This window comes from Manis pentadactyla, chromosome 7 (genome assembly GCF_030020395.1).
Source record: "Manis pentadactyla isolate mManPen7 chromosome 7, mManPen7.hap1, whole genome shotgun sequence".
Classification (NCBI taxonomy): domain Eukaryota; kingdom Metazoa; phylum Chordata; class Mammalia; order Pholidota; family Manidae; genus Manis; species Manis pentadactyla.
The window spans coordinates 88,691,975-88,702,697 of NC_080025.1; the positions used below are offsets into that span (position 1 = coordinate 88,691,975).

The 10,723-nt window shown below is 36.0% G+C and overlaps 1 long non-coding RNA gene across 2 annotated transcripts in view; it reads right to left on the reverse strand.

Annotated features, from left to right (window-relative positions):
• Positions 1-7,994, reverse strand: part of LOC130684289 (uncharacterized) — a 67,193-nt gene extending 59,199 nt beyond the window's left edge. For both annotated transcript variants that reach the window (XR_008998502.1, XR_008998503.1), the window contains exons 1-4: positions 5,913-7,994; positions 3,388-3,551; positions 2,770-3,005; positions 938-1,004 (exon numbers count right to left, since the gene is read on the reverse strand). This is a non-coding gene — a long non-coding RNA (uncharacterized LOC130684289). The remainder of the gene's footprint in view (positions 1-937; positions 1,005-2,769; positions 3,006-3,387; positions 3,552-5,912) is intronic.
• Positions 7,995-10,723: the final 2,729 nt, after the last annotated feature.

The following is a 10,723-nucleotide window of genomic DNA, read 5'->3' on the forward strand; positions in this document are numbered from 1 at the left end:
GCTAGAGTATCCAGTTGAATTAAGCTTAGAAAAAAGCCCAGAGTGAAACTATCCAGCTGCTGGGGTCTGTCCAGCTACTCCAAGACTCTGGGGACATATGCCCACTCTGCTGCAAGGGACAGCAGCCAACATCCTAAAGAGAGGCTTCCCCTTGGATGTAGTTGAGGAATGGGGCCTTGTCAAGAGGTGTCTGTCCTTGACTCCTACTGAGGTAACCAGAAGGGTAAAGGCAGAAAGGAATGTGTCCCTTTTCCATGATTTATTCAACTCTATCTTCCAATCTTGTTAGATCTTGTCAGAAATGTGGAATGGAGGGAAAGAAGTATAGAGAAGGTTTTCTAGAATTTGGACACGTGACTAATGCCAAGAAAGGCAAAGTAATAAGGGATATGTTTCACTTTCAATGTTTCAGTTTGTCATACTATCTAAAATATAAATAAAAGAAAAAGAAGAGAAGTGGCAGTAATTTACCCCTGTCTAGAAAGTTTGGCAAGGACAAATGAAGTCATCTTCACTTTCTTCAGTTCTCAGAGAGCTGTGTGTTCCAGTGCGTTGACTTTCCCCACCCGTGAGTGGACAGCAGTGCCCTCCTACTGGCAGGCAATAGGTTCCAAGACCTTCAGGGGCTGCCTGATACTGAGATAGTACTGAACACTACATAAACTATATTTTCTCCTAAATATACAAACCTATGATAAAATTTAATTTATAAATTAGGCACCATAACAAATTAATGATGATAACTAATAATAGAACAATTATAATATACTGAAATAAAAGTTATGTGAATGTAGTCTCTCTCAAAATATCTTATGGTTCTGTACTCACGTTTCTTCCTCTTATAATGATGTGGGACAATAAAATGGTCACATGATGAGATAAAGTGTATGAGGGGAATGACGTAGGGACTGTGACACAGTGTTAGGCTGCTACTGACCTTCAGATGATTTGTCAGAAGGATGATCACCTGCGTCCAGATGGCTGTTGATAATGGGTAACTGAAACTGTGGAAAGCAAACATGAGGGGGGTTGGCATGACATCAACCCTCCCTTGAGGATATAAAAAAAATCCATCTAAAACTCTCCTGCAATGTACAATGAAACTGACCTCTGCAGAAGTCATATTTCATGAGCACTCTGCTTCAGGTAACCTCAGGTGATAGAGCAATTACTTTTCCCTTTTGAAACAGTACAAAATATTCCCAGATAGCTTTCTTCCTCTTTCCCTCTCCCTCCCTCTCATGTGTGCAAGTGTCACTCAGAGCCCAAGCTGCTTTATAATCAAGGAATGAATTGCATGTCTTAAGACCTCTACTATTAGAAGGTACATGAGTTTAGTGCAGTAACAGCGAGCTTTCATGAACCAAGCGGTCAAGAATCTTCTTGGTGTAGTACCAGAATGGAAACAGAGGACTTTTCTCAGAGGAAGAATTTCCAATGATGTTATTTTTTAATAAGTCTACTAACCTCTACACTGACAATTCATTATACCTCCTGGAATGGGAGGTCTTGCTGTAGGGCTGTAGTCGAACTGGATTTTCCTTATCCTGGGTTATTTATGGTGCTTCAGTAACTAAAGCTCCTTGGATGTAATTCACTCACATGTAGGATTTTCCTAGAAGTTCTTGACACACCTAATTTCTAACCACCACTGATGACATAAAACCAATACTGGAATATAACCAAAGATACAAAGCATCTTCAGATACTCAGGAAGAGCTCATTGTACACAGCAAAGGAACTGAGTGTCTGCAAGGTAAGCTGTCTTTGGTCCCGTGTGTTATAAGTGTACTACCTATCTGGTAGCATTATTGGATCATCAGTTAGGAAAACAACACTAGGAAAAGGTCAGAGCTTGGTGGGTTTTAGCAGACTCAGAAAAACACTTAGGGGACAGAGCTGGAACTCTTTCTTTCAGAGCCTGAGCCACCAATCAAAGAATTCCAAAGAGAATTCTGAGCACAGTCACCATTAAAATGTAAAAGGAGATTAGAGACCCATTTCCAGCCAGAACAATTTGAAAGCTCTGACATGTACCATTATATTGTTTGATGAACATTTCCAGAAGAATGAGATGTCTGCTTTGACCTTTGCAGTGTAAGTAACACATGTCGAAAGGAGGACAGACGGCTTATTTTTATACAGATAGCAGAAAGCTGCTCTCCTTGTTAAGAAAGTATCGCAGGCTGATTTTGTCTTTCTTTTTCCTTTGTAATTTCAAAGTCCTCCCACATAAACCTTTGTGGTATACAATTTGGTTTTGACATCCTGGCTTTATGCCTCTAACTGTTTATAAGTCATGCACGGAAGTCATCTATCTTGACCAATATGGCTCAGACACATTTTCCATGTTAATTACACATGTTTGAACTGACACTGCAGTGATACAATTTCACTTGTTTAAAACAACAGAATGGATGGCTCTTTAACTTAAATGTAGGTAAAAATTCTTCCCAGAGAAAATGTAACAAAAATGTCTGGAAATTATAAAGGCACAGGCACTAGTGGCTAAAACCCCAGAGACTCTGAGGCTGATATTCTGCAAGGATCCTTTATTTAGATTAAAAGCATATTGGAAAAGTACAACATAATTATCAAAAAAGCTATAATTATAATAATATATGTGTTAGACACTCCAACAAGATTGGTGTCCTAAAAATAATCACCAGTTTAAAAGGAAGCAGAAGCATTTTTTACTTTGACCCAATGGAAATGTTCAAATTTTGGCAGTGTTTCTGAACAGGACTTCAACATTTTTTTTACACTTACCAGAACACCAGCAGTTAACCCCGTAATGGCCAACTGCTAGTTATGATCCTACATTTGGTCCCCAGCTGCACGGTCGGTCTGCTCACTTTATTGTCGTTGCAGCCCTCTATCCATTAGCTGCCTGGCGACCGCTTGCATGCAGAGGGCCTTTGGTTAACTAAATCCCCATCAGGATCACAGCTGTTGTAAAATATGCGGTGACAAAAATATCCATGTGCAAAGCATTGTAGATAAATCTGTAAGCCAATTTAAGCAAAACTTGAAAAACAAATGAGAGGACTAGTTGAATTCTCTGGCTTCTGAACATTGCAGACTACATTTCCTTTACTTTTAGAAATATCCTTTGTAAAAGTCCAGCACTCCCTTCTTCATGTATTAGGTGCGTGGAGCTAAATTTCAAAGTGATAGGCCCAGTTCAGCAAAAATATTCTTTTTTACCTTCCCTCCCTCAGCAGTAAGGCAATGAATGCCATGTTCAATAATTCAAACAAATCCCTGGTTTGGGCACAGTACTAACATTAGAGCTGGGTATTTACTCACAGTGGGCCTCAACTTAAACACAAATGCTTGCCTCAACTTCTGCAGCCAGAAGGCTTAGCTTAGTGGTTGTACACATACCACAACTGTTGGCAACAGCCAAAGCTGGCAGGTCTGGTCATCACACAGAGAGCCCTGAAAGTGCCCATCAGTGATTACAGTTGGTGTTACATTGGTCAACCCAATGTCCAGTTATGACTCCGAGAGGCTGTGCTGACTGTGCTCCTCCTTGCTACCTGGAAATGCTTCAAAAACAGCAAGACAAGGAAATAAATGACCTATATAAAAGAGATAGGATGAAGAGATCCTTTTCTCTATTACATCACTGAATACCACTCTTTTGTCACTTAGCAAAGATCTACAATCAAGTAACAGATATGATCTGAAACTCCCTTTGACCTGACTAAATTAAACTCACAAAGGGGGAGTAGATTCTGGTTCTAACTAATCAAAAATTTGGTCTGTACCTGCGTATGCTGATTGATTTGAACTGCCACCCCAAACAGATTCTCTTCTTTTCGTTACACTGTTGAGATGTTCCTTCACAGTCAGGGACCTAGATTTTTCTCTTCATTGATTTGTTAACATGTCTTAAGCACCTACTATGTGCCAGGTACAGAAATATATCCCTTTACACTGAATATGTAAACCTGGAGCTAAGGATTAGAGATATCCCCCTCCTATATTGAGGTGAGAAAGTAGAAATAGGAAAAATTTCTTAAAATTATTTAAAGTTGTTAAAAAATTAGAGCAGTCCAGTTCTTATATTTCCTATAAGATAATAAATAAAGATGTGGCATTCAGTTCAGTTCAAAAATCACTTACTGAGCATATATTCACATCTGTCCTATTAGGTGAGGTATTGTGAACACAAAGACACAGACTCATATATCAAATTACTTCTAATCAGTGGAGAAGTAGAAAATGAGCCAAGAGCTTAATAATGATATATAGATAGATTGTAAGGAGGAAAAGATCCATTAAAAACACACAGGATGAACACCTGGTCCACACGAGATAAGTCCTCAAGAGGAAGGTAAAATAACTCTTCACAAAAGAAAGCAAAACTAAGGAAATCAAAGAAAAAAGGACACAACAGATTTTACTTCCAATGAAACACTTTCTGCAAGCAACAGAGACATGAAGCATGTTTAATTTTAGGGAATAAGTAACTCAATAAAATTTCAAGGGATGAAGAGATGGAAGAAGAAACTGGAATAGTAGGCTGGGACTGATCAGGAAGGGCTTTATACAACAGATGATAGAGTTTGGAATCCATTAGATAATGAAGATATAGTAAAAATTATTATAAAAAAGAACATCATGATGAGATAATAAGGGCCTATGCTGAACACAGTTTGATGTGAACAAAAAATAAACATATTGAAAATACACAGGAAATAAAATAAATAGGATTCCATGTAGGAAAGGTAGAGAAAAAGCTGGTGTCAAACATGCTTCACAAATTTTTGTCTTGAGTGATTAGTTGGTTGATAGATTTTACTATTAGACATGAGAAACACAGAAAAATTAATGAGATCAAAAGCACAGGTGGAAGCTCCCTGCTTAAATTGGAGATAGAAAATTTTATACTCTGAAACTAGGTAGGAGATAAGAAAAATTAAAACACAAAAAAGTTTGTTTAATCATCAGTTTTCTCTGGAACTAGACAGAGTTTTAGACTCTGTGGGACAATAGCTATTTGAAAGATTTTTTTTAAAGATTACACTTAATAAGATTGAATCTGAAAGTCAGTCCTCCTGAGAGAAATAATTCATACTCTAAGAAAGAATGATAACAAAGAACAGTATTTCCTGAGAGTTCTAACTACAAAATTCTGTACTTTTAGGAAACATAACTTCTGTGCCACTACCTGAAATAGATTTTACGTAACATTAAGCTTTGTATTTTACTTAAAAGTGAAATATATTATAAATCTTACATATATTGGAAAACATTCATTTTATGAGATATTATAAAAGTAAAAAGAAAATTGCTAGGCCAGCCATTCACAATACTGAGAGAGACAGAGAAGATAACATGAAAAAACATCCATACACATTTAATAAAAATGCAAGTTAAAACAGTAATTTAATATAGTTTATCAGATTGGCAAAGCTGAAGAAATGTTAAGAAAACAAGAAACAAGGACATTTAAACAGTGTGAATGGAGATAAAGGAATAAAGTCTTAGCAATTGCAAAACATAGATTAAGACCTTTAAATTTTGCACACCCTTTTTATCAAGCATGTTAGTAATAAATTGTGGATATATTCAAGAATTGGGCTGCAAATATGTACATCTTTGTTGTTTATATATTACGATTGAGTGGTAGTTTTTATCATGTTTTATTTTAAAGAAACATCACCCAATATTAAAAAAAACACTGAAATCATAAATTTTTACTATTTCTCAAAAGGACTTCTGAATGAGTAATTCTAATGAAATTACACAAAAGAACTTCCAAAAGTCCTCTCTTCCCATTTATCTTCCCTAAAATCCTACTCATTACAGCTTGGCAACTGTTCCCAAGATCTCTGATTCTCTATTAAAACTCTCTAAAACTTTTTTCTACAATTGAGCCCTGGCCATTTCTTCTCTCTTACCTCTTTTCTCCATCTTTTCAGCTCAGCTTTTTTCTTTCTTGCATGTCTTCCTGGCCTGAATTAATATGGCCTTTTAGACTTACACAGTGCTCTAATTCATCCATTTCCTGGATCAACACAGCACAAGCCCATTCCTGGAACTGCCTAAACAAAAAGGATCCCTCCTCTTTTGAAGGTAGAAGAGAAGGCTTTTGAAGAAGAGAGACAGCTGAAAATATTTATCTCTTAATTTTTGAAAATATCTCTCATAGAAAATTTATCATAAATTTTTGAAAATATCTGTCATAGAAAATTTATCATATTTATCAGAGAATATTTGAAAATCTAATTATACAGTAATAGTAGATTGGTTAAATTAATGAATGTTAAATTCATACAATAGAATTTGATGCCTCAGTTTCTAAAAAGTGTATGTACATGTGAGTATAGTTAATGACACAGAAATGTCCATACGCTAAATTTTAAATCCAAACAAATTAATGTGTATATTTACTCCCTCCACTTTTTTTACTGACTATATTGATATTCTTATAGCAAAATATTCAGAGTAATTATTTTTACATAGTAGAATAAGAAATGATGTTTTACTTTTCCATCTTGTCCTATGTTTTCTCAGTGCTTTGTAACGAAACATTTGTGGTAAGATTAAAATCAAATTATTCGTAAAGAGGAAAATCTTTACTGCTCTAATATAAAGCAACATATGAAACTCAGATAAAGGAAAATATATTATAATTTCTTCCCCACTGAATTTTTTTAAAGTCTCCAACTGACCTTCATGAAAAATCATGCCTGCTAGTAGTTCTAAAAACAGCAGGATGTGAATTACTTTTGGCATTAAATTTTAACAAATAGAACAGTATCCAATTATATGAGTTTGCTGGGGCTGCCATAACAAAATGCCACAGACTGGGTGGCTTAAGCAACAGAAATGCACTTTCTCACAGTTCTGGAGGCTGGAAGTCCAAATTCAAGGTGCTGGCAGAGCTGGTTTCGCCTGCGGCATCTCTGCTTGACTTGTAGATGGGCTTCTGCACACATGCTTTTGCTGTGTCTCCCTGGGGTCTCTTCCTCTTCTCATAAGGACACCAGTCCTATTGGATTAAGGCCCCACCTTTATGACCCCATTTAACTTCAACTGCCTCTTTATAGGCTCTATTTCCAAATACAGTCACATTAGGGATTAGGGCTTCAACATATGAACTTTGAAGGGGACACAATTCAGTCCATTCCACCAACTAAAATACTTCATAAGTTAAAATAAAACTAAACTTGAATTCCATTAGGTGAATATCAAAATCATGATAGAAAGATACAGTTCATATAGTAGCACTACTGTATATTTTATTACATTAGAATTCTTTGAAAATTTTATATCGTATAGTAACTTTATTAACTAAGAAGCATAATTAATTAAAGATTCCTTTTCTCAGTAATGCCAAAAAATTTGCAGGGGCTGAATGTATTCCTTTATTTTTAATCTAGCTGCACCATTACAAGGTGTCACATATACAACTACGCTAACAGATACATTCATCTAGAATGTAGAGCAGGAAAGGAAATTGTATACTCCAGGAACTGCCCTAAAAACATTAAGAGGCCTACTCATTAGTTGTTTTCTACTTTGGATTACATCAAACTGATCAAAACTTTTATTTGGAATTAGTCTATTAAAACAAAATCAAAGTTTAGGCAAAGAACATTAATCAATTTGTATTTCAATAAATATATAATTACATAAGCCAATAAATCATGTAACCGGCTGTGTCAATTTTTTTTAAGCATTGGTAAATAATCAGTTCAATGGAAATTAATTGCATCTTTTCTTCCTCAAATTCCTTATACACATAGCAGTGTGATAGTATCTGGAGACAGAGTAAATTGAGGTTCAGTCACAAATAAAATAACCAATTCAACATACAGACCAAGTAGTACATGGTAGGATAATTGAGTTCTTATGTATAGAGCCAAAGCAAACCGGAGTGCTAAGAAATTAGGTCACAAATTTTTCCAAGGGACATAAATACTTTTTCAACATGTAAAATTCTTCCACTTATGAAGACTTTTTTTTTTCCCTTTGTGGCATTTCCATCAGTAATTTTTTCACTTACCCAGTTGTGCTTCTTAGGCATTCATCAAGTAATTAATCAAATTGTTTCTAATTTAACACTGTTTGAAATGTGGGCTACAAGGATCAGCTAAGTGAAATAAGAAGTTACCTCATGCCCTGTGGCCTCTACTTCATCTAGTACAAGATCAACATGGCAAAAATCCATGCCCAGAAACTTCCTAAAAAATAAAGTATCTTTCCTCTTTAGAAAGTAGAACATGAGAGATGACTAAAAATACTTATACATTAAGTATTTAAAACTCTGCCTTGCAGTTTTATCAGCTAGTCACCATGTTATATTACCTTCTTAGACCTTATTCATCTTTTAGCTGAAAATTTCTACCCTTTCACCAACCTCTATTTTCCCCACCCTCCAGCCCCTGTTTACCACTTTTCTGCTCTCTATTTCTATGAGTTTAACTTTTCTTTTTTCTTTAAGACTCCACATATACATGACGCCATGTGATATTTGTCTTACTCTGTCTGGCTTATTTCACTTGGCACAGTGTCTCAAGATTCATCCATGCTGTTGCAAATGGCAAGATAGCCTTCTTTCTCACGGCTGAATAATATTCCATGGCATATCTGTTAAAGAAGATATATACCACATTTTCTTTATCCATTCACCCATGGACAGATACTTAGATTATTTCCCATCTTGGCTATTGTGAATAATACTGCAGTGAATGTGGGGTGCAGATATCTCTTTGATATCCTGTTTGGATATATGAGGTCTGAGGATCTAATGTAAAACATGGTGACTATAGTTGATAACAATGTGTCATACAATTGAAATTTGCTAAGAGAAAGAAAAAAATAAATCAGTATGTGGATGATGGATGTGTTAATTGACTGGATGAAGGGAATCCTTTCACAATATATACCAGATCATCATAATGTACACTTTAAATATACAATTTGTTATGTCATTTGTATGTCTATAAACTTGAAATAAAAAAATAAAGAACTATAACTTTCAGCTGATTATTAGTCTTCCTTTAGGGACCCAGTGAGGACTAAGGCTACCACATCGCACACTCCTCCTTCACTTTGGTCAATTCTGAGTCTCCCAAGCAATTTATTATCTCTACAGAGCCTGGCAATCAGGAACACAGATCAAGAACCAGGCTGCCATTTACTGTAACTTGGCACAAATTACTTAATAAAAAAAATCCCAGTGCTACAGGTTCCTCATTAGTAAAATGGGGAGATAATACTTATGTTAAGAGGATTAAATAATATTGTTTAGGCATTTAAACAATGGCTGGCACATAGCAGTTCCAAAGAAAGCAAGCAAGTGCATATTCCCTAACCTGGCCAAATGCTGCCCTCCTTAAACCTTTTTCCTAGGCCTAGGGAACTCCCAAACAGGTAGGTTTCATGAGCATGTTCCTTGTACTGTCCTACAGGATCCACACTTACAAGTGCCACATTTGATGCAATGTTCATCTGTCACCATATAGAAATTCTTAATGATTCTTGAACGTGATGTCTTGCATTTCCATTTTGCACTGGGCCCTGCAAATTATGTAGCCAATCCTAACAATGTGCCATTCTGAGATTCCCTTATTACTTCAAACTCTTCTCTGTATATTATATTTAACTTCCTACCGTAAGTCCTGATGATAGCATTTTCCTTGCACTATTCTGAAGTGGAGAGTATTTTCTTCTATTATACCCCATATACCACAGGGCCAGAAGGTAAGTTGTATATGTACCACTGCCTCCCATTTGAAGCTTGCACTGTCAGATTAAACCACCCACCACATCTCTTATTACATATTGACATATTCTATCAAATTTGTTCTTGACTCATTGTTTTCATCTTCTCCAAGCCTATTCATGTCATCATTAGCAATTTAAGAATTCATACGGATGAACCTTTAGCCTGCCCATCAGACCTTTCCCTTCCTCACCTCCAGTCACCTATTCTTTTACGCCTTCCTAGCCAGTGATGCCGACATTGCATCAGCAATGACTCACCATACCTGAAATCTTAAAATCAGTCATTCCCCTTGTCACCTATTCTTTCAGTTTGCATTCTCAAGTGCTTATTTTGTAAGAACTTTTCTACTTCAGTGAAACATCTAAACCATTTAGATGGTTTTCACTCTCTGCCTAGTTCTATTTCCTGTTCCCCCTTTAACCTGGATTTTAGTTCATGTTTCCTAATGAAATAATTCCCTTTTAATTATTTAACTTGCTCGCCATTTTTTTTTTAAGCATTCTCCCTAGAAAACTCCCAAACACTGGTTGAAACCATTTTTAAACTTTTTTCAGGCCAGCATCTGAGCAACTGAATGTAATTGTAGAAAATCACCAACTAGGTGAAATAAAACCACCTTAAATTTATACTAAATTGTTTATGGATATAAAACTGCCTGGCAGTTTGTTTCACTTCCCCAGATAAAATTATAAACAGCCCTTTAAACTATCTCCAGTCTCTTCAAACCACTGCCCATTTCTCTATTCCCTTTACTGCAAAGTTGATGGGATGATTTTTACAGCACTTGTTAATCCTATTTCCTGCCATTCACTCTCCAGTTTATGATGTTGTAGTTTTTTCCTCATCATTTCCAGAAATCTTTTCCTGTTAGGGTCACTTGTGATTACCACCTTGCCAAATCTGCTATTCTATCCTCTGGACACTCACCAGCACTCACTCTATGGTTGACATTCTCTCTTCAACTGGGTTCCAGAT